The following is a 19,340-nucleotide window of genomic DNA, read 5'->3' as shown; positions in this document are numbered from 1 at the left end:
CGCTTGTCTCCTTAGCCTTGATTTCTTCATCTACAAAATGGGGATAATAACAATAATAAAAGCAACAATTTCCCAGGGTTGTTAAGATCAAATGAGATAACATAGGTAATTTGTAAACCTTCAGATGCTCCATAAATGTTAGCTATTATTTTTTTGTATCATCCTTAACCTAGAGACTGTGAACTTTTAAAGTATTTTGATAACTGTATTTCAATATGTCTGGTTGCCTTTTTATATATTCGTATATATATATATATATATTCGTATATATATATATATATGTGTGTGTGTGTGTGTGTGTATATGTATATATATACACACATATACACATGTATATATATACATATATATACACACACACATATATATACATGTGTGTATATCTATATATATATATAGATATAGATATAGATATAGATATAGATATTCCTATATATTTCATTTTATTCATTTAAAAACATTATTCTGAGAAGTGGTCCATAGCTTTACCAGACTGTCAAAGGCATGCACGAGTTAAGAACTGCTGGATCAGAAATATGACTTTCAGAATAAAGTAAAGTTCCCTTATCCTCTTCACTCTCTTGCTAACCTGTGGTTTAAAAAAACAAAACAAAACAAAACAAAACCACAGCACCTTCTAAAAGCAACTGAGGATCTTTGATTGACCTCTGATTGACAAAACCTAATTAAGGAACTGGAAATCTGCCTGTTTTAAGCAAAAAGGGAAATTCGAGGGCAGGATGTCTGAATCAAATGAGGGTATTTAATGCCACAAAAGGGCAGCTAAGTGCTACAGTGGGTAGAGTGCCAGGACTGGAGTCAGGAAGGATCATTTTTCTGAGTTCAAATCTGGCGTCAGGCACTTATTAGCTGTGTGACCCCAGGCAAGTCATTTAACTCTGCTTTCCTCTGTTTCCTCACCTGCAAAATGAGCTAGAGAAGGAAATGGCAAACCATTCCAGTATCTTTGCCAAGAGAACCCCAAATGGGGTCAGGAAGAGTCAGACACGACTGAAATGAATGAACAACAAAAGAGATCTCATTGCTTTACAGGGATGATACTGTGGGAGAAAGAAGTTGTGAAAAAACAGGGGACTTCAGCTGAGGTTTAGAGAGAAGGCGAGAAGAGAGAGCTAGAGAGAAATGGGGAAGTGCGAGGTCGGACTGAAGGCTGAGCTCATCGGAACTCAGCAGACTGCCATGCTCCCAGAACAGAGGTGAAATCTGCTTAGGGCATTCTGTAGGGCCGGGGACATTAATCATGTTAAAGTTTCAGGGGTTCAAGGAGACCAGTTAACCACCTAACATGAGGGGATCGTCTTACAATCTACTTACTTACTATTTAGTCTTACTAGTCTTTTCCAGGAAGAGAAAAGGGTCGATCTGGGGCTGTAGATAAGGATAAACCATCTAGAAAAGGGCAGGGACTCCAAGAATTTGGATATTTATAACATTCAAAATGACTTATGCACTCAAAGTTGTTCTTAAAATGATATTGCTGTTACTGTATACAACATTTTCTTGGTTCAGGCTAGAGAAGGGGCATGCTGACTGTAAGAGTAACCAGAGACTCTGGAAGAGACTAATTAATTTTCCCCAAGCAAATTGAGGCATATGAAACTATATACCTGTAAATTACCTAATATAGTCTATACCCATGCTTCCCTCAAATTGGAATTTAAAACAGTTGGAACACTTGGGCTGACCATGCATTATCTGTGCTGCAGAGGAGATGGTGGAGGAAGGGAGGGAGTCACCAGAGAAGAGAGAGGGGAGAAAGGGTGAATACCTGGGTCATAAATCTGTAGAGGAGAATCTTCTGATGCTAATAGGTCATGGCAACTGAAAACTTTGCAGCCAGAGTCACAATAGGAACAGGGCTGAAAAACTCCTATCTACCAGGGCATCCATGAGGGAACTCATAGAGCCAGAACTGGAAGGCGGTCTATCCCAAGGCCCACACTTCACAGATGAAGAAACAGGCCCAGGGAGGTGAAGCAACCTGCTCGTGGTCACATGGGCAATAAGTGATAAGAGGTGGATTTGAACCCAGGTTCTCTGATTTCATATTTCTTGGCTGCCTTCAATACTTCAGAGAGCTATGATTTTGGTGATGTGGCTTTTCCATCCACTGATGTAAATGGAAATACTTCTAGAATTTGCGGGATCGTCTTCCAGAGTTTGCTGGGATCAAATGGTTCACGATCCCATAGCCAACCTGGGGCTGAGCTCCTGAACATGCCTGAAAATACTACTGATGATAGCTAGCATTTAGATGGCACCTACTATGTTCCAGGTACTGTGCTAAGCATTTTACAATTATTGTTTCATTCGATCCTCACAACCTGGGAGGCAGGTGCTATTATGATCCTCTTTTTACAGTTGAGGAAACTGAGGCAGTCAGAGGTTAAGTGATTTGCCTAGGGTGACACAGCTAGTAAGTATTTGAGGTCAGATTTGAACTCAGGTCTTCCTGTCCCTAGGTCCAGTATTCTATCCTGACTGCCAAGTCCCAGATGTGAGATACCGTAAGATCTCATCCCAGCTTCAGTCCTGTCCAGGGTCAATGACTTCCACAAAGAGAAATTATTATTTTTCTTTCATATTAATAACTAATTATTGGATGAGGACCAAGGTTTTCCCCCTTTTTTACTTCCTCAACCAAAAATCAACTAGCATAGGAAATCTCTCTCAAAGACAGTAAAAGAAATTCTGAGTTTAGGCTAATGGATGGATTCTTGTTCATTGTATTTACTCAGACAGGTCTGGGAAAATGTGGATTCTCCCTTTAGTCAGACAGATGATATGGAAATTGCTAAGTCTGTTTGACCAAGACTTGGGTGATCCAAGTCATGTACCCTCAAGACCCTCATTAGAATGAGCCCACATCTCATTATAATATTCATTTTCTCATTACTTGTTAACTAATCACAGTTGATTGCCACCCTCAGGAACACCTGCTTTTCCAAGGGCATGTAAACTATGAGCCTACTGCCATGAGGGGTCTTTGGCATTCAAGAGTGCCATTGACCTTTTTTTTTCTTAGAAAAAACAACAAGGATAATTAACCTTTTGAACTTTGTTTCCTTTTATTTTTAGGCAATTGGGGTTAAGTGACTTGCACGGGGTCACACAGCTAGTAAGGGTCAAGTGTTTGGTCTGAGGCCGGATTTGAACTCAGGTCCTCCTAACTTCAGGGCCAGTGCTCTATCCACTGTGCCACCTAGGTGCCCCACTGACTTCTTTTTATTATTAAACATGCTAGCATTATTAATAAAATTATTAAGTCACCCCAAAATTATGTCTCTTGAGTGTTTTAAACATCACACCACAAAGAATCTTAGAGCAGAGTAGATCATAGGTGGAGAGCTGGAAACAGACCCTAGAGCTCATTCTAGTCCAACCTTCTCTCTACCCCATTGTACAGATGAAGAAATTGAGGCCAAGGGGTTAAACACTAGAAAACCCAGGCATGTCATTCAGCCCCAAAATTTGCTTGGTCCTTCGAGGAATTCTTAAATTCTGGTCCTTCTAGTGAAGTGGCTTGCCCAAGGTCACAAGGTAAGTAACAAGAGCCAGAAATTGCACCCAGGTACTTTACTTATGGTTCAAACACTCTTTTCACCGTGCGAGCTTCCCAAGACCAAGAAGCCCAGCTCTTCTGCTCGAGGGTCCCAGATATCCTCTGGGGTGGTCCAGCCTGAGCTTTAAAGAGCAGAGAGGGTACTGATGATTTTTCCTTAAAACTGGCTCCTTTTTCTGGACTTGCCCAGTTCCATCAATGGCACTGACATGCTGCCAGCCATTTGTGGCTCATAGTTCAACCTCTGTCCCCAATTCTGTTTCTGTAATACTGCTTAAATCTGTCCCTTCCTTGCCATTCCCATTCCCACTACCCTAGTTTTTGCTGTCTCTCACCTAGATTATTTCTGGGGCCTCCTAACCCTTCTCCCTGTTTCCAGTCTCTCCTCATGCCAAATCTGCCTATTAGTCCTAGAGTGACACAGGGGATAGAACTGGGAGAGCTGAGTTCACAGCTGCCTCAGACACTTCATTACCTGTACGACCTTGGGCGAGACACTGAAACCACAGTTTCCTCAACTGTAGAATGGGAATAACACCAGAACTCTCACAAGGTTGTTGTGAGACTCAAATGAGAAAATGTTGTGAGGATCAAATAAGATAATATTTGCAAGGGGCTTAGCACAGTGCCTGGCACATACTAGATATTATACAAATACTGGTTATTATTATTATTATTATTATTATTATTATTATTATTATTACTATTAACTGTGGCCTAATTTATCTTACTAAAGCTCTCTTTCGATCACATCAACCCACTGATCACAAAGCTTTAATGACTTCAGGTTGTTTGATGGATAGGTTCCTGACTTCTTGGCCTGTTATTCAATACCCCATTGGGGAGCGAGAGGGGAAGAGGTAGGCAGGTGGAGTGAAACTAATCAATCAACCAACAAACATTTATCAAGAGCCTACTCCATGCCAGGCACTGTGCTAAGTGCTGGGGATACAAAAAAAGGAAAAAAATAGTCCCTGCCCTCAGGGAGCTAACAATCTAATGGGGGGAGACAAAAAGCAAATAATTATATACAAAGCAAGCTATATACAAGGTAGATAGGAAGTAATTAAAAAGTAAAAGCACTAGAATTAAGAGAGGTTGGGAAAAGATTCCAGTAAAAGATGAGATTTTAATCAGGACTTAAAGGAAGCCAAGGCAGGTCAGTAGTTGGAATGGAGGAGGGAAGCTTTCCAGGCATGAGTGGTAGCAAGAGAAAATGCCTGGAGCTGAGATTCATGGAACAGCCAGAAGGCCAATGTCACTGGCTCAAAGAGTACATGGTGGGGTGTAAGGTCTAAGAAGACTAGAAAGGTAGGAGGGGTCTAGCTTATGAAGGGCTTGGAATGCCAAACAAAATATTTTTGTATTTGATCCAGGAGGCAATAGGGAGCCACTGGAGTTTATTGAGTAGGGGTGTGACATGGTTGTTCTTAAAAACGGTATTGCTGTTACTGTATACAACATTTTCTTGGTTCTGGCTAGAGAAAATCACTTTGGTAGCTTAATGGAGGATGGATTGGAGTGGGGAGAGATGTGAGGCAGACAGACCCACCAGCAGGATATTACAATAGTCCAGGAATGAGACGATGAGGACCTGCAGCTGAGCGGTGGCAGTGTCAGAGGAGATAAGGGGGCATTTTCAAGAGATATTGCAAAAGCAAAATAATAGACAGGCCTTGGTAACAGATTGGATATGGCAGGGAATAGGGGGTAAAAAGTACTAAGAAGTTCAGGTTTTGAGTGTGAGGGACTGGGACCATAGTGTGTCCCTCTGCAGTAATGGGGAAGGGGAGAAAGGTGTTAGAGGGAAAGATGACGAGTTAAGTTTGGGGCATATTGAGTTTAAGATGACCACTGAATATCCACTTTGAGATGTCTCAAAGGCAATTAGAGATGCGAGATTGGAGGTCATCAGAAAGGTTTGGGCAGTATAGGCGGATATGAGAATCACAGCACAGAGATGGTAATTAAATCCATGGAAGCTGATGAGATCACCACATGAAGTTATTATTATTCCTCCTTCATTTTTTGAAGAAAACTAGTGACATCACAGGATAATGTCTTGATTTGCACATGAGTTGGATTTAAGTGAGACAGAGTTGCATAAAGTCAACAGTCTCACTCTCTCTTCCAGAGTCATCAAAATCCAGTGACAAGAAAAAGTCAAGATGACTGGCGATGACCAAACATGAAGTGGATGACCTTGGTGTCTTCAATATCTTACCAAGGTCTAAGCACTTCACAGCACCTGATATAGCCACCTTCATGGCCATTGGAACAAATTGTTCCCATGCACCCATTCTGCCAGGGTTTTTACATGGTTGGGGTAGATATCCTCCTCACCAATGGGTTTGAGGACCATCAGTTATCCTTAACCTGGTTTAGTCTGTCTGCCAAGATGGTTTTACCAGGGTGTGGCTGTTGCACATACCACAGCTTCTAGGAGTCACAGGTGAGAGTTGGGTAAGGGATGAACACTGAAGGTAGATGAGCAGCCCTGAAAAGGACTTAGGAAGCCCTCACACAAGAGGTGCTGGTCCTCCTGAAGACACCATACACCCCACCAAATGAAGTAGTACAGAGGAAGAAGAGAAGAGAACCCAGGACAGAACTTTGAGTGACCCCTATAGTGAGAAAGCATGATCTGGATGAGGAGCAAAGGAGATAGAGAAGTAATGGACAGATAATTAGGAGAACCAGGAGAGAGTGGAGTCCCTAAAACCTAGAGAGAAGAGTAGATGAAGGAGAAGAGAGTGATCGATAATGTCAAAAGCTGCAGAGAAGTCAAGGAGAATGAGGACTAAGAAAAGACCATTGGATTGGACCAGATCTATGGCTTCAATAGTAAAGAGAATTTAGTATTTGTTCTACAACTTAGAATCTTAGCCAGTGGCCTGAGTCTCTGAAAGATCGATTTGCCCAGTGTCGCACACAAAGTTTGTTTCAGAGGTTTCAATGCAGGTTCTTTCTGATGCTAAGGAGGGCTGTCTATCCTCTATGCCATATTGCCTCTCCAAGAATCCCAGAGTTTAAGAAGGATATCGACAAGCTCTCTACTTACTACCCAGTACTGCTGCTCATCTTCAAATCGACCTCCAAAAAAGTAGTGTATGTGAGAAGGGCCTAAGGTCAGTGAACTGCAAACTCAATCCAAGTCAGCGATTTAATGTAGCAGCCAAAAATGGCAATGTAATCTTAGGCTGTATTAAAATAACTCTATTTAAGTCTACAATAAGAGAAGCGACAATCCCACTGTACACTGCCCTGCTCAGACTGTAACTGGAATATGTCCAGTTCTAGGTCACACACATTTTAGAAGGGATATGGCTTAGCGGGAATTCATTTACAAGAATGCAACCAGGATGACGGTGAAAGGAACTCAAAATCATGCCCTGTGAGGACCAGTTGAAGCAACTAGAAGCATTTATCCTGGGAAGAGAGGACCTTGGTGGAGGTATACTCAGAAGTGCGTTGTTAAATGTTTAACAAATATCCCTCTAGGGGGGAAAATGTTCCTAAAGTTCAGAACAGCTAGAATGGTCTCAAAAAACAGTCACAGAAGGAGAACCAGGAGGGCAGCTAGTGCAGTGACAATAATGTTGTAAAGGAAAACAACACTGAAAGACATCAGGACTCCAAAGCAATGAAATCACCAATGGTGATATGAGAGGGCTGACACAGTGAAGGAGCCACCATCTCTAGCCGCTCAGGAGAAGTGATGGAATGTGCAGAATGAGCAATTCATTTCCAGATATGACCAATGTGTTGCTTTATTTTATTTAACTTTGAGTTGTTGTAAGAGAAGGTCCTACTTGGAATTTGGGAATGGGAGACAATTGGGAAGTGATAGCAATGCTCTGAGAGAGAGAGAGAGAGAGAGAGAGAGAGAGAGAGAGAGAGAGAGAGAGAAAGAAAGAATCAAACTTTTTTTTAAAAGAAAAAAGTAACTGAAGACTTAGGGAGGAAGAGAGTGCTATGAAAGCACAAGTCACAGCTGACTATGATTAAATGGAGTTTGATTTAAATAGACTAGACTTTATATCAGCCCAATCTTGGGAAAGGGATGAAGTGTAGACCCTGTTGCCCATAAGAAATGTTACAAGCCAAACTTAAGAGAGACTATAGTAGGGAAGGGAACTTAAACATTACTCCCTTTACAATAGCAGAAATTTCATTTTAACTATGGGAACTTACAGCCTGGATGCTCTATTTCTTTAGCCTGGTTTTTTTTAGCCAATATTTCTTAAGACTGGCAAATTAAATGGATTTTTAAAAATTAATTTGTTTACTTTAATAATGTTGTCTCTTATGGTTAGGTTTCAGCCACATTCAAGAGAGGCAGAGGGTATCCTTCCCTCAAGCAAAGGGCGTCCTCCCAGACTTCACAGCCACAGGCACAGATGGAGAGAAAACAATCCCTATTCTGTACTAGAAAAAATGGCTCCTTTGTGGACTGTGAAGTTCTAAGTTAACAGCAGGTCACTTCCTTTGTGATGTCACTGGCTTTGGTAGCCACTTGCCAGAGGCCAGTGGAAGATCTTTAAGGGATGTTAAGGGTGAATTGGCAAGGATGACTTGGCTGTACAAATGGAGGGGGCTTGGGACCTCCCATGAGCAATCAATTTCCCTTCCCTCCACTCCTGCCTCCATCTTCAATATCAGAGAAACCAGGAAGAGAAAGCATCCCATAGGCTAATAAGAGCTGGTTTGGCCAAATATTGGTGAGTGGGGCAAGGTAGAGTGCCAGAGGAAGGGACAAGTGCACAATGATGGCAAAATTGTCCCTCGAGGGCCATTTTTAACTTCCTGGGAGAAGACCTTAGATTTGCTATCTCTTGGGGTCATTGCCCACTGGTCATTGCCCCTAGACCCAAGTTAAGTGGGGATGGTCTCTACCCAGCCTGAGAAGGTGACTGCTATGGGGATGCCTCAGAATCACAGGCATACCTACAGAATCCCAGCATCTTCATGGGATTGTCCTGTAACAGGAAGCAAAGTTCAAGGGATCTACCCCTGCAGAAACTCACATTATAGAGTCAAGTACAAAATGTAGACATTTAAGGGATGATTTTTTTTTAAATTTAAAATGACTATGATTATACTTTCTATTGAGAAACCATTAGGTTGTGAGGGCAGGGACTGTCTTTTTGCTTGTTTTTGTATCCCTAAGGGTTTAGCACAGTGCCTGACACAGTAGGCACTTAATAAATGTTTATTGATCAACAGAAGCCAAATAGAATTTTCTCCTTGGGAAAACCTGATCAGGAAATGTCTCTTTCTGGAGTATCACCCTATAAATGGATGTATATAATGTTTGGAGATTCAAGCTTCCCTTGGAAACGGGGGCCTTGTCTGGACTTTTCTCTTAAGGAACTTAAATAATTTTTTAGTTCTGCCACAAAAATACTCCAAACACTAGCACAAGTTAAAATTCTGTGCCCCAAAGCAAAAACTTTGCAGAGGTGATCCCACTGTAACCTACCATGCTTGGAAAATTCCAAACCATGCACCTCTGGGGAGATCCTTCCTTTTATAGATCCCAAAGCCCTGCAGGGGTATAAATCATGCTAGATGGCCACATTTTTCAGATAGTTAAAACATTACCTCCTTTAGAGTAACAAAAATTTTATTTTAACTATTTTGGGTGAGAATCTTATTCCTACACTTTCTTTTCTGATCTATGATTTCATTGATATAGGGACCTCACTTTACCAATACAAATCTGTAAGCTGTACCTTAGTATCTTAGAGAATTGCCAGAGAAATGAGAGGTTAAGTGATTTGCCCAGGATTAAATAGTCAATTAGTCAGTCAATACGCATTTATCAAATGACTGCTATATGCAAGGACACTGTGCTGAGTACTGGGAATACAAAAAGAGGCAAAAGGCAGTTCCTAAGGCAGCTTCATGAAACTCACAATTCAGCTAAGCCGGTATATGTGTCAGAAGTTTAGATCTAAACCCAGGTCATATGAACAAAAAAACCCAAAACATTGAATTTAGGGTTAGAAGTCCTAAATTCAAATCCCAGCATTGTTGCTTTCTACCTAGGGCAACTAGGTGGTGGAGTGGATAGATCACTGGTCCTGGAGTCAGGCAGACTCATCTTTCTGAGTTCAAATGTGTCCTCAGACACTTCCTAGCTGTGTGACCCTGGGCAAGTCATTTAAGCTTGTTTGCCTCAGTTTCCTCATCTGTAAAATGAGCTGGAGAAGGAAATGGCAGACCGGTCCGGTATCTTTGCCAAGAAAACCCCAGATGGGGTCGTGAAGAGTCGGACAGGACTGAACTGACCAACATGAGCAGTCTATGAGCTTATTCCCTATGTGACCTTAGGCAAGTTCTTTTATCCATCTTGGTTCCAGTTTCTTGTATGTGCTAAATGAAGGGACTGAAGTAGATAATGTCTAAAGTCTCTTCCAACGTTAAATTTAATAAGATTTTAAGATTATCAACTTTGCTCCCACTGTAAATAATTTTAGACTACTGTGATTTTTTGGGGGGCGGTGAGGTTAAGTGACTTGCCCAGAGTCACACAGCTAGTAAGTGTCAAGTGTCTGGTCTGAGACTGAATTTGAACTCAGGTCCTCCTGACTCCAGGGCCAGTGTTCTATCCACTGCACTACCTAGCTGCTCCTACTGTGATTTTTTTTAAATGTTCTTTTATCTATTTTACGTAGTTTCCTAACTTCCTACTTCTCTGGAAACGGTTACTTCTTCATGCTAGGAGTGCAAATATACCTGTATTAAGCTCTGCCTTCTACCTCATCTCCTTTCTAATTCGCTGGTTCTGATCACCTGTGAGCTTAAAAAAACAAATAAGAAATTGCACTCTAAACCACAAAGAGCTGAGTTCAAGTCCTGGCTCTGATATATCCTGCTTGTGTGACTCTGGGCAAATTACATAACCTCTCAATGCTCTAGGCAATTCTCTGAGACAAGGGAGCTGACCTGCATTACTAGAGAGAGTTTCCTCACTTTGGAGTTCCCCATGCCAATGAAATCACAGGCCTTTTCCCTATCCCTATGAGTAAAGTAAGTTTATATTTTACTTATCACTTCTGACCCCTTTTCTTTACTCACAAAGCCACCACCTCAGTTCAGGCCCTAATCACCTCTCACCTTGACCTTGCAATGGCCTCCTACTGGTCTCCCTGCCTCAAACCTTTCCCCACTCCAGTCCATCCTCCACAAAGCTCCCAAAGTGATTTTCCTGAAGCACCACTCTGATCTTTCAATCTCTTTCTCATTAAACTCAATCACTTCCCTATTGCCTCTAGGATAAAACAGAAACTCTTCTATTTGATTTTTAAGGTCTATACTTCTGGGCCTCCAACAGTCTTTCCAGCCATATTATACATTCCTTCCCTTCCTATACTATGTGGGAATCCAGCCATGCCCTTTCCCCAAATATATACTGGCTTCTAAGTGCTGAGGACCCAAGGAAGATGTGAAAGACCTATCTCTGTGCCTTAGGCCTAGTCAATCTGAATTGCTTTTTCCACTTTTCAGAAATAATACACCAGAGTAAGGTCATTGGAAGTTCATATAAAAGAAAACTATCATATTATTATCATGTAAAAGAAACTTGTCACAGGCTGCAAAGTAGCTAAGCTTTTTTCTTTCTTTCTTTGTTTTTGTGAGTTAATCGGGAGTTAAGTGATTTGCCCAGGGTCACACAGCTAATAAGCATCAAGAGTCTGAGGCTGGATTTGAACTCAGGTCCTCCTAACTCCAAGACTGGTGTGCTATTCACTGCACCACCCACCTGCCCCATGGCTGAGCTTTCTATCCCGAGTTTTTACAGAATTTTTTGAGGTTTAGCCTAGCCCATGACACTCTCCAAACCGGGAATTCCAGGTCAACCCATCCTGCTTTCGAATAACCAGAACCACTACCCCTCCCCACAAGAGAACTGTGTTTCCTGTCCCTCTTCTGACAATATTGCTCTCTCCCCCAACCCTCTTGATTCTCCCACTTTAATAATCTAGACCAGACTTATTAGTTCATTCTATAATCTAAAGGTGTTTTCAGCAAATCAGGAAAACTCTTGATTAGACAGCAAGGTTATGGACGTTTAGACCACATTCATATTTGATCACTAACTTTCCACTCCTTGACCAATAAAGAAATAAAAAGAAATATTGTAATGTCAAAAATAAACAGGCAATGCTAACAATCTAGAGTTGTATAGAGACATACCAGATAGCTTCCTGGAAGTTCCTAGATCTCTTAATATGTTCTTTTTGAAAAGTATCACTATATTTGTTTCTAGATCACCTTAATTTCAAATAAAAAATCGTCCCCTTCTCAGAGAGCCATTCTTTATAATGAAGAAAAAGAAAAGAGAAAAAGAACTAGCAAAACTGACCAACATATCAGCAAAGTCAAATATGATATTCGGTTTTCCACATCCATACTCCCTTTCCTGTATGAAGAAGAGATAGAGGTGCATCCACAAATATCTTATTTGGAACCAAGCTTGATAACTTGAATTTCGTAGCATTCAGTTTCAAGGTTGCTATTGTTGTTGTCATTTCTATTGACAGTGTAGTCGTGTGTATTGTTTTCCTAATTCTACTTATTTTATTCTGTATCAGTTAAAATAAGTCTTCTCATGCTTCTGTATATTGTTCCTATTCACTGGTTCTTAAAGCATGGAAATATTCCATTACACACATCTACCCAATCTGTTAAACCATTCTATAATTGATGGGCTTCTTGTTGTTGTTCAATTGTTTTCAGTTGTGTCCAACTCTATGACACCGTTTAGGGTTTTCTTGGTAAAGATAATGGGGTAATTTACCATTTCCTGCTCCAGCTCATTTTACAGATGAGGAAACTGAGGCAAATAGGGTTAAGTGACTTGCCCAGGGGCACCCAGCTAATAGGTGTCTGAGGCCAGATTTTAATTCAGGAACATGAATCTCCCTGACTCCAGGCCTGGTACTCTATCCACTTCATCACCTAGATAATCAGTTTAGGTATCTGGTTTATTTCCCAGTTCTTTGCTATGACCAAAAAAAAATGTTGCTGTAAATCTTTTGGTCTATAGAAGTCCTTTTTATCTTTGACTTCCTTGGAGTATATGCCTAGAAGTGGGACTGATGGGTCAAATGATATGGGCATTTTAGTCACTTTCCAAACTGCTTATCAGAATGTTTGGGCCAATTCACAGCTCCACCAATGAGCATTACAGAGACCATCTTTTTACAACTACTCCAACATTTACTATTCCCACCCTTGATCATCTTTACCAATTGCCTAATACATTATTTTTAATAGATTTTATTCATGCATTTTGGTTTTATATCTCCTAGATCTCCTGAAGTATCTCTCCACTTCCCCTTCCTGAGGACCATCCCTTATAACAAATAATTTTGCCTATTACATTTTTAACAGTGCTTGGGGTTAACAATGTGAGTGGACTCAGTGTCTCCCATTTTACCAATGGGCAGATGAAAGCATTTTAATGCTGTGTCCTAAATAGAGGCAATAAATATAGGCACCAAAGCAGTGTGGTTTGAGGGGTGATAGAAAACCAGTTTGACCCAAATTATATTATGGGCCATATACATTCCAGAATTATTCAGCTTGTAACAAGAACCTGTTAACTAGGTTCGGGTAATAAGTAGACAGAAGCAGAGGCAGGCTATCACCAGTCATCTTGACTTTTGTTTTGCCAATGGACTCCAATGACTCAGGAGGAGACAGTGAGGCTTAAATCGACTTAAATCCAGTTCACAAGCAAGTCAAGACATCACTCTGGTGGTACTATTGCTCCTTTTGGAGAACAAAGGATGAACAAGATAGAGGAAGAGTGGTGTGCATTAAAAGGAACATTGGACTGGGAGTCAGGACAAAAGAACTGGGTTCTAGACCTAGCTCTGTTTTTAACTCAGTCTATAGCTTTGGACTTGTCATTTTATGTCTCTGTAGTTGTGTTCTCATCAGTAAACTGAAGAGGTCAACATATATGCTAAAATATTCCTAGTAGTTTTTTTCATGGTAGCAAAACACTGGAAACAAAGTAGGTGTCTATCAACTAGGAAATGACTGAATAAACCATCACATCTACATGTAATGGAATGTTACTGTTGTACCACAAGAAACAATGAATATGAGGAATTCAGGGAAACATTGGAAGACTCGGAGGAAATGATGCAGAGGGAAGAAAACATAAACAGTAGAACAATATACCCAATGACTACAGTAATGTAAATAAAAATAGCATTAAAGGCAATCAAATTCATATTAAATGTAAATAATAATGGTTCAGTAGAATAGATGCCACAACACAACTCCATTTTCCAAAACACAACAGGAGCCCAATGTTGTATACCTAGATGGATTTAGTCACTGTGTTGATTGATTTTGCTTAATTATTTTTTTCTTTGGGGGAGGAGTCAGGTTTCTATCAGGAAATGGCTATGTTATTAAAAAAAAAACATAAAACATAAAACATACCCTTACCTGTTTTGTTTTTAAATGAGGATTACATGTTCTCCAAAGTTTCTTCCAGCTCTGAAATCCTATATTTCTATTTTAATTTTTATTATACTTAGTGTATTTTATTTCATCTCTCCAGTTTAGGAAAAGAAGACAAGGGATATTTGTCTGCTTGTCTTTTTCATGCCAGAGCTTATTCCTAGGATCCTAGGTTTTTAAAGCTTTAAAATAATAATTTTTGTTGTTCAGTCATTTTCAGTCATATCCGACTCTTTGTGATCCCATTTAGAGTTTTCTTGGCAAAGACACTAGAGCATTTACCATTTCCTTCTCCACTCATTTTACAGATGAGGAAACTGAGGTAAACAAGGTTAAATGCCCAGGGTCACACAGTAAGTGTCTGAGGCCAGATGTGAACTCATGATGAGGAGTCTTCCTGACTCCAAGTTAAGCACTCTATCCACTGTGCCATTAGCTGCCCCCAAATTATAATAGTGATGGTTTTTATATAAATACATATTATATATATATGTTGTGTATTATTACATATATATATGTGTGTATATATATATATATATATATATATATATATAAAGAGAGAGAGAGAGAGAGAGAGAGAGAGAGAGAGAGAGAGAGAGAGAGAGAGAGAGATGTAAATGATTTATTTAAAGAGAGAGGCATTGTGGTATAGTGGATAGAGAGCTATCCTCAGAAACTGGAAGATCTGGGCTCAAATCTCACCTATGATGTGTATTGGCTATGTAACCCTAGGTAAGTTATTTGACCTCTCAATACTCTAGCCCAATGGAGTCAAACTCAGATAGAAACTTGGGCTACTAATTTGTATTTAAAGATCCCAGCAAGCTACACATTGACTTAGTTGTAGAATGTAATTATTTTCTATGTTTTATTGTATGTTTTGTTTTGTTTTGCTAAATATTTTCCAGGGCAGCTAGGTAGCACAGTGGATAGAACACTGGGACTGGAATCAGGAAGTCTCATTCATCTTCCTGAATTCGAATCTGACCTGAGATACTTACTAGCTTTGTGACCCTGGGCAAATCACTTACCCCTGCTTGCCTCCGTTTCCTCATCTATAAAAATGAGCTGGAGAAGGAAATGGCAAATCACTCTAGTATTTTTGCCAAGAGAACCCCAAAATGGGGTCGTGGGGAGTGACTGAAGAGACTGAACAACAACGACAGCAGATAATTTCCCAATTACATTTTAATCTGGCTCTTCAGCACTTGGAGAATTGTGGGCAGTGGGAGGTCAGGAAGCCTGGTGTTGAACACCTCTGCCCTAGACAAGACTATGTTTCAGAACACGTGCTGCCTTGTACTGTTTGAGGAAGTTACTAAAAAGGGAGCTCCATATGCCAACAAAATCACAGATCCAGTCCATATCCCTATTCATACAACACTTTAATGGTTACAACAGCAGCTACCACTTATATAGCACTTACTATATTTTTAAAAATATTTTATTTTTTTCAATTACAGGTAAAATTTTTTAACATTCTTTTAAAAAAAATGAGTTCCAAATTCTCTCCCTCCCTCTTTCTTCTCCCCCTTATTGAGAAGGCAAACAATTTGTTAAAGGTTATATATACTCAGTCATGCAAAACATATTTCCATATTAGTCATGTTAAAAAAAAAAAACACAGACCCCTCCAAAAAGCCCAAGAATAATAAAGAAAAGTTTACTTTGATCTGCATTCAGACTCCAGCTCTTTCTCTGGAGATGGAGAGCATTTTTCATCATAAGTCCTTCTTAATTGTCTTGGATCATGTATTGCTGAGAATAGCTAAGACATTCACAACTGATTATCATACAATGTTGCTATTATTGTGCACAATGTTCTCCTGGTTCCGCTCACTTCATTTTGCATCAGTTCATGTAAGTCTTTTCAGGTTTTTCTGAAACCGTTCAGCTCATCATTTCTTATACCACAATGGTATTCCATCACAGTCATATACCACAACTTATTCAGCCATTCTCCAGTTAATGGCATCCCCTCAATTTCCAAATCTTTGCAACCACAAAAAGAACTGCTATAAATATTATTATACATATAGCTCCTTTTCCTTTTTTTAAAACTTTTACTTCTTTGGGACATAGACCTAGTAGTGGTATTACTGAGTCAAAGGGTATGCATAATTTTATAGTCCTTTGGACATAGTTCTAAATTGCTCTTCAGAATAGTTGTATCAGTTCACAACTCCACCAATAGTGCATTAGTGTCTCAATTTTCCCACATCCTCTTCAACATTCGTCATTTTCCTTTTCTGTCATATTAACCAATCTAATAGATGTGAGGTGGTACCTCAGAGATGTTTTAATTTGCATTTCTCTAATCAATAGTGATTTAGAGCATTTTTTCACGTGACTATAGACAACTTTGATTTCTTCATCTGAAAACTGCTTTGTTCATATTCTTTGACTATTTATTAATTGGGGAATGATTTGTATTCTTATAAATCTGACTCAGTTCTCTATATATTTGAGAAATTAAGCCTTTATCAGAGAAACTAGATGTAAAAATTGTTTTTCCCAGTCTCCTGATTTCCTTCTAATCTTGGTTGCATTGATTTTCTTTGTGCAAAAAAAAATGTAATTTAATATAATTAAAATTATCCATTTGTATCTTGTAACACTCTCTATCTCTTGTTTGGTCATAAATTCTTCCAATATCTATAGATCCGATAGGTAATCTATTCCATGCTCCCCTAATTTATGTATGGTATTACTCTTTATGTCTAAATCATGTACCTATTTGACCTTATCTTGGCATGAGATATTGGTCTATACCTAATTTCTGCCAAACTTTTTTTTCCCAGTTTTTCCAGCAGTTTTTGTCAAATAGTGAGTTCTTGTCCCAAAAGCTTGGATTTTTGCATTCATCAAATACTAGATTACTACCACTACCTACTGTATGTTCTGTACCTAATCTATTTCATTGATCCACCTTTCTATTTCTTAGACAGTACCAGAATGCTTTGATGATTACCACTTTGCAATATTATTTAAGATCTAGCATGGCTGGATCACCTTCCTTTGCATTTTTTTTCATTGGTTCCCTTGATATTCTTGACCTTTTGATCTTCCAGATGAATTTTGTTACTATTTTTTCTAGCTAAGATAATTTTCTGATAGTTTGATTGGTATGGCACTGAATATGTAAATTAATTTAGGTGGAATTATAATTTTATCATATTGACTTGGCCTACCCAAAGCACTTAATATTTTTCCAGTTTTTTAGATCTGACTTTATTTGTAGCACTTAGTATAGTCTAGGCACTGTGCTAAGCACTTTACAATTATCTCATTTATTCCCCAAAACAACCCTGAAAGGCAGGCGCTTTTATTATCCTCACTTTACAGGTGAGGAAACTGAGACAAAGAGAGATTAAGTGACTTGCCTAGGGTCACACAGCTAGTTAGTTGTTGTTTAGCTAGTATCTGAGTCCAAATCTGAACTCAGGTACTGTGCCCCCTACCCTCCCAAAGCTACAAAAGGACTTTTTACAGCATTAACTCCAACAACAACAGCAATAATAACTAAGGTTTATATAGCACTTACTATGTGCCAGACACTGTGCTAAGTGCTTTACAATTACTATCTCATTTTATCCTCACAACAACTCTGGGAGGTAGGTGTTATTATTATCCCCATTTTACAGAAGAAGAAACTGAAGCAAAGAGAGGCTAAGTGACTTGCCCAGGGTCAAACAACTAGTAAGTGCTAGAGGCTAGATTTGAACTCAGGTCTTCCTGACTCCAGGTCCAGTGCGGTCTCCACTGTTCTGTTTATAATTCTAATTATATTCCTCTGAGGTAGGCAGGATGAGGTACAATGGAAAGAATTCTGAATTTGAAATCAGAAGTTTTAGGTTTGAATTGTACCTCTGCCATTTACTGTGTAGGACCTTGAACAAGTCACTTTGGGCCTCAATTTTCTCATTTGTAAAATGAGAAGATTGAAGAAGACCACTTCTAAGGTCCTTTTGAACTATTTTGATTCCTGTTTTGCAGATGAAGGAACTTTCAGAGCAGGTAAGTGACTGTCACAAGTTTATACAGCTGGTAATGGATAGAGTGCTTGGCCTGAAGTCAGGAAGACTCATCTTTCTGAGTTCAAATCTGGCCTCAGACATTTTCTAGCTGGGTGACCCTGGGCAAGTCACTTCACCTTGTTTACCTCAGTTTCCTCATCTATAAAATGAGCTGCAGAAGGAAATGGCAAACCATTCCAGTATCTTTGTCAAGAAAACCCCAAGTGGGGTCATGGAGAGTTGGATACAACTAAAAAGATTCAATAACCAGAACAACAAAGGTAGCAGGGGATTTTTTTTCCATTACTCCCTATTTTAATGCCTTAAAAAAAAATAACCCGACTTCACTTGCATTTCAACTTCACTGCTGTGAACTCTGAAAGGCACAACTCCCTCCAGCATCTAAATGTAGAGCAGTTGTAGCGGGATTAAGTTTTGTCCCATGCAGGAAGGACGAGTAAACTTAAGCAGAAATGGCCAAGCCAGAAGTGGGTACCACTTACTGCTTCCCAAGATTGCGTGGTTGGTAATTTGCAGATCGTCCCTTCTCTGGTAAAGGCTATGAGGCGCTGGGGTTGTGTTTGCTGCATTGTTGCTGAAGGGAGTTGCGGAGACGCCTATTACCTTCTGGAGACTGATGTTTTCGCCTTTGTGCGCTGTGTCAGGGGAGCATCCCATTCTAACTGGTTTGGATGGATGTAGAGCAGCAGCATACGAGAGTAGAAGCCTAGCACAGGAGCCGTGAAAACTAGGCTAGTTCAGTCACAGCTGTAGCAGGGGACGGACATTTGCCAGTGGTAATTTGTGTCTTATTGGCTAAAGCGGCTCTCGGTGCCTACGCCTGGGTATCTGTCTGAATCTGATAATCTAGCCTGGGTTCCTAGGCAGGTCAGACTCGCTGGCGGAGGGGAGGGGCTAGGATGGTGAACTAAGTGATACTGTCTTAGAAAGGGGAGGAGCTCAGTCAAGGCTTGGGCAAGGATGCCGCTCTCCCAGTGATGCAGCGGGGAATTTGTAGACAATCCCTTGGCAGGTGGGGCTCTCTGGCTTCTTTCCTGGGCTGGTGGGGAGAAGGACTGGGCAGATCTCTGCTGCCTTCTCACAGGTAGGAACATCCTTCGTTGATGGTACTCTGGGGCTTAGGAGTGGGTTGGACGGTGGGGAGAGGCGAGGTCCAGGGCTGTCAGGGTGACTGAGGAGGCCAGGGAAGGAAGAAGGATGGAGGGAGAGGTTGGGTGGGTATGCAGTTGGTA

General features: G+C 40.2%; 1 protein-coding gene across 5 annotated transcripts in view; it reads left to right on the top strand.

Moving 5' to 3' along the window:
* Positions 1-8,120: 8,120 nt before the first annotated feature.
* TMEM63C (transmembrane protein 63C) overlaps positions 8,121-19,340 on the top strand; it is a 132,365-nt gene continuing 121,145 nt past the window's right edge. For 4 of the 5 annotated variants that reach the window (XR_002324446.1, XM_020986192.1, XM_020986188.1 and 1 more), the window contains exon 1: positions 8,121-8,304. The gene's annotated coding sequence lies outside the window, so the exon portion shown is untranslated. Of the gene's footprint in view, positions 8,305-19,063; positions 19,193-19,340 lie in introns of those variants that run through there. The other variant, XM_020986189.1, reaches the window with a different exon arrangement.

This window comes from Phascolarctos cinereus, unplaced genomic scaffold, assembly GCF_003287225.1.
Source record: "Phascolarctos cinereus isolate Bilbo 61053 unplaced genomic scaffold, phaCin_HiC Scaffold_3;HRSCAF=262, whole genome shotgun sequence".
Lineage (NCBI taxonomy): Eukaryota > Metazoa > Chordata > Mammalia > Diprotodontia > Phascolarctidae > Phascolarctos > Phascolarctos cinereus.
The sequence above is the reverse complement of the archived record's forward strand: the minus strand, read 5'-3'. Positions and strand labels throughout refer to the sequence as shown.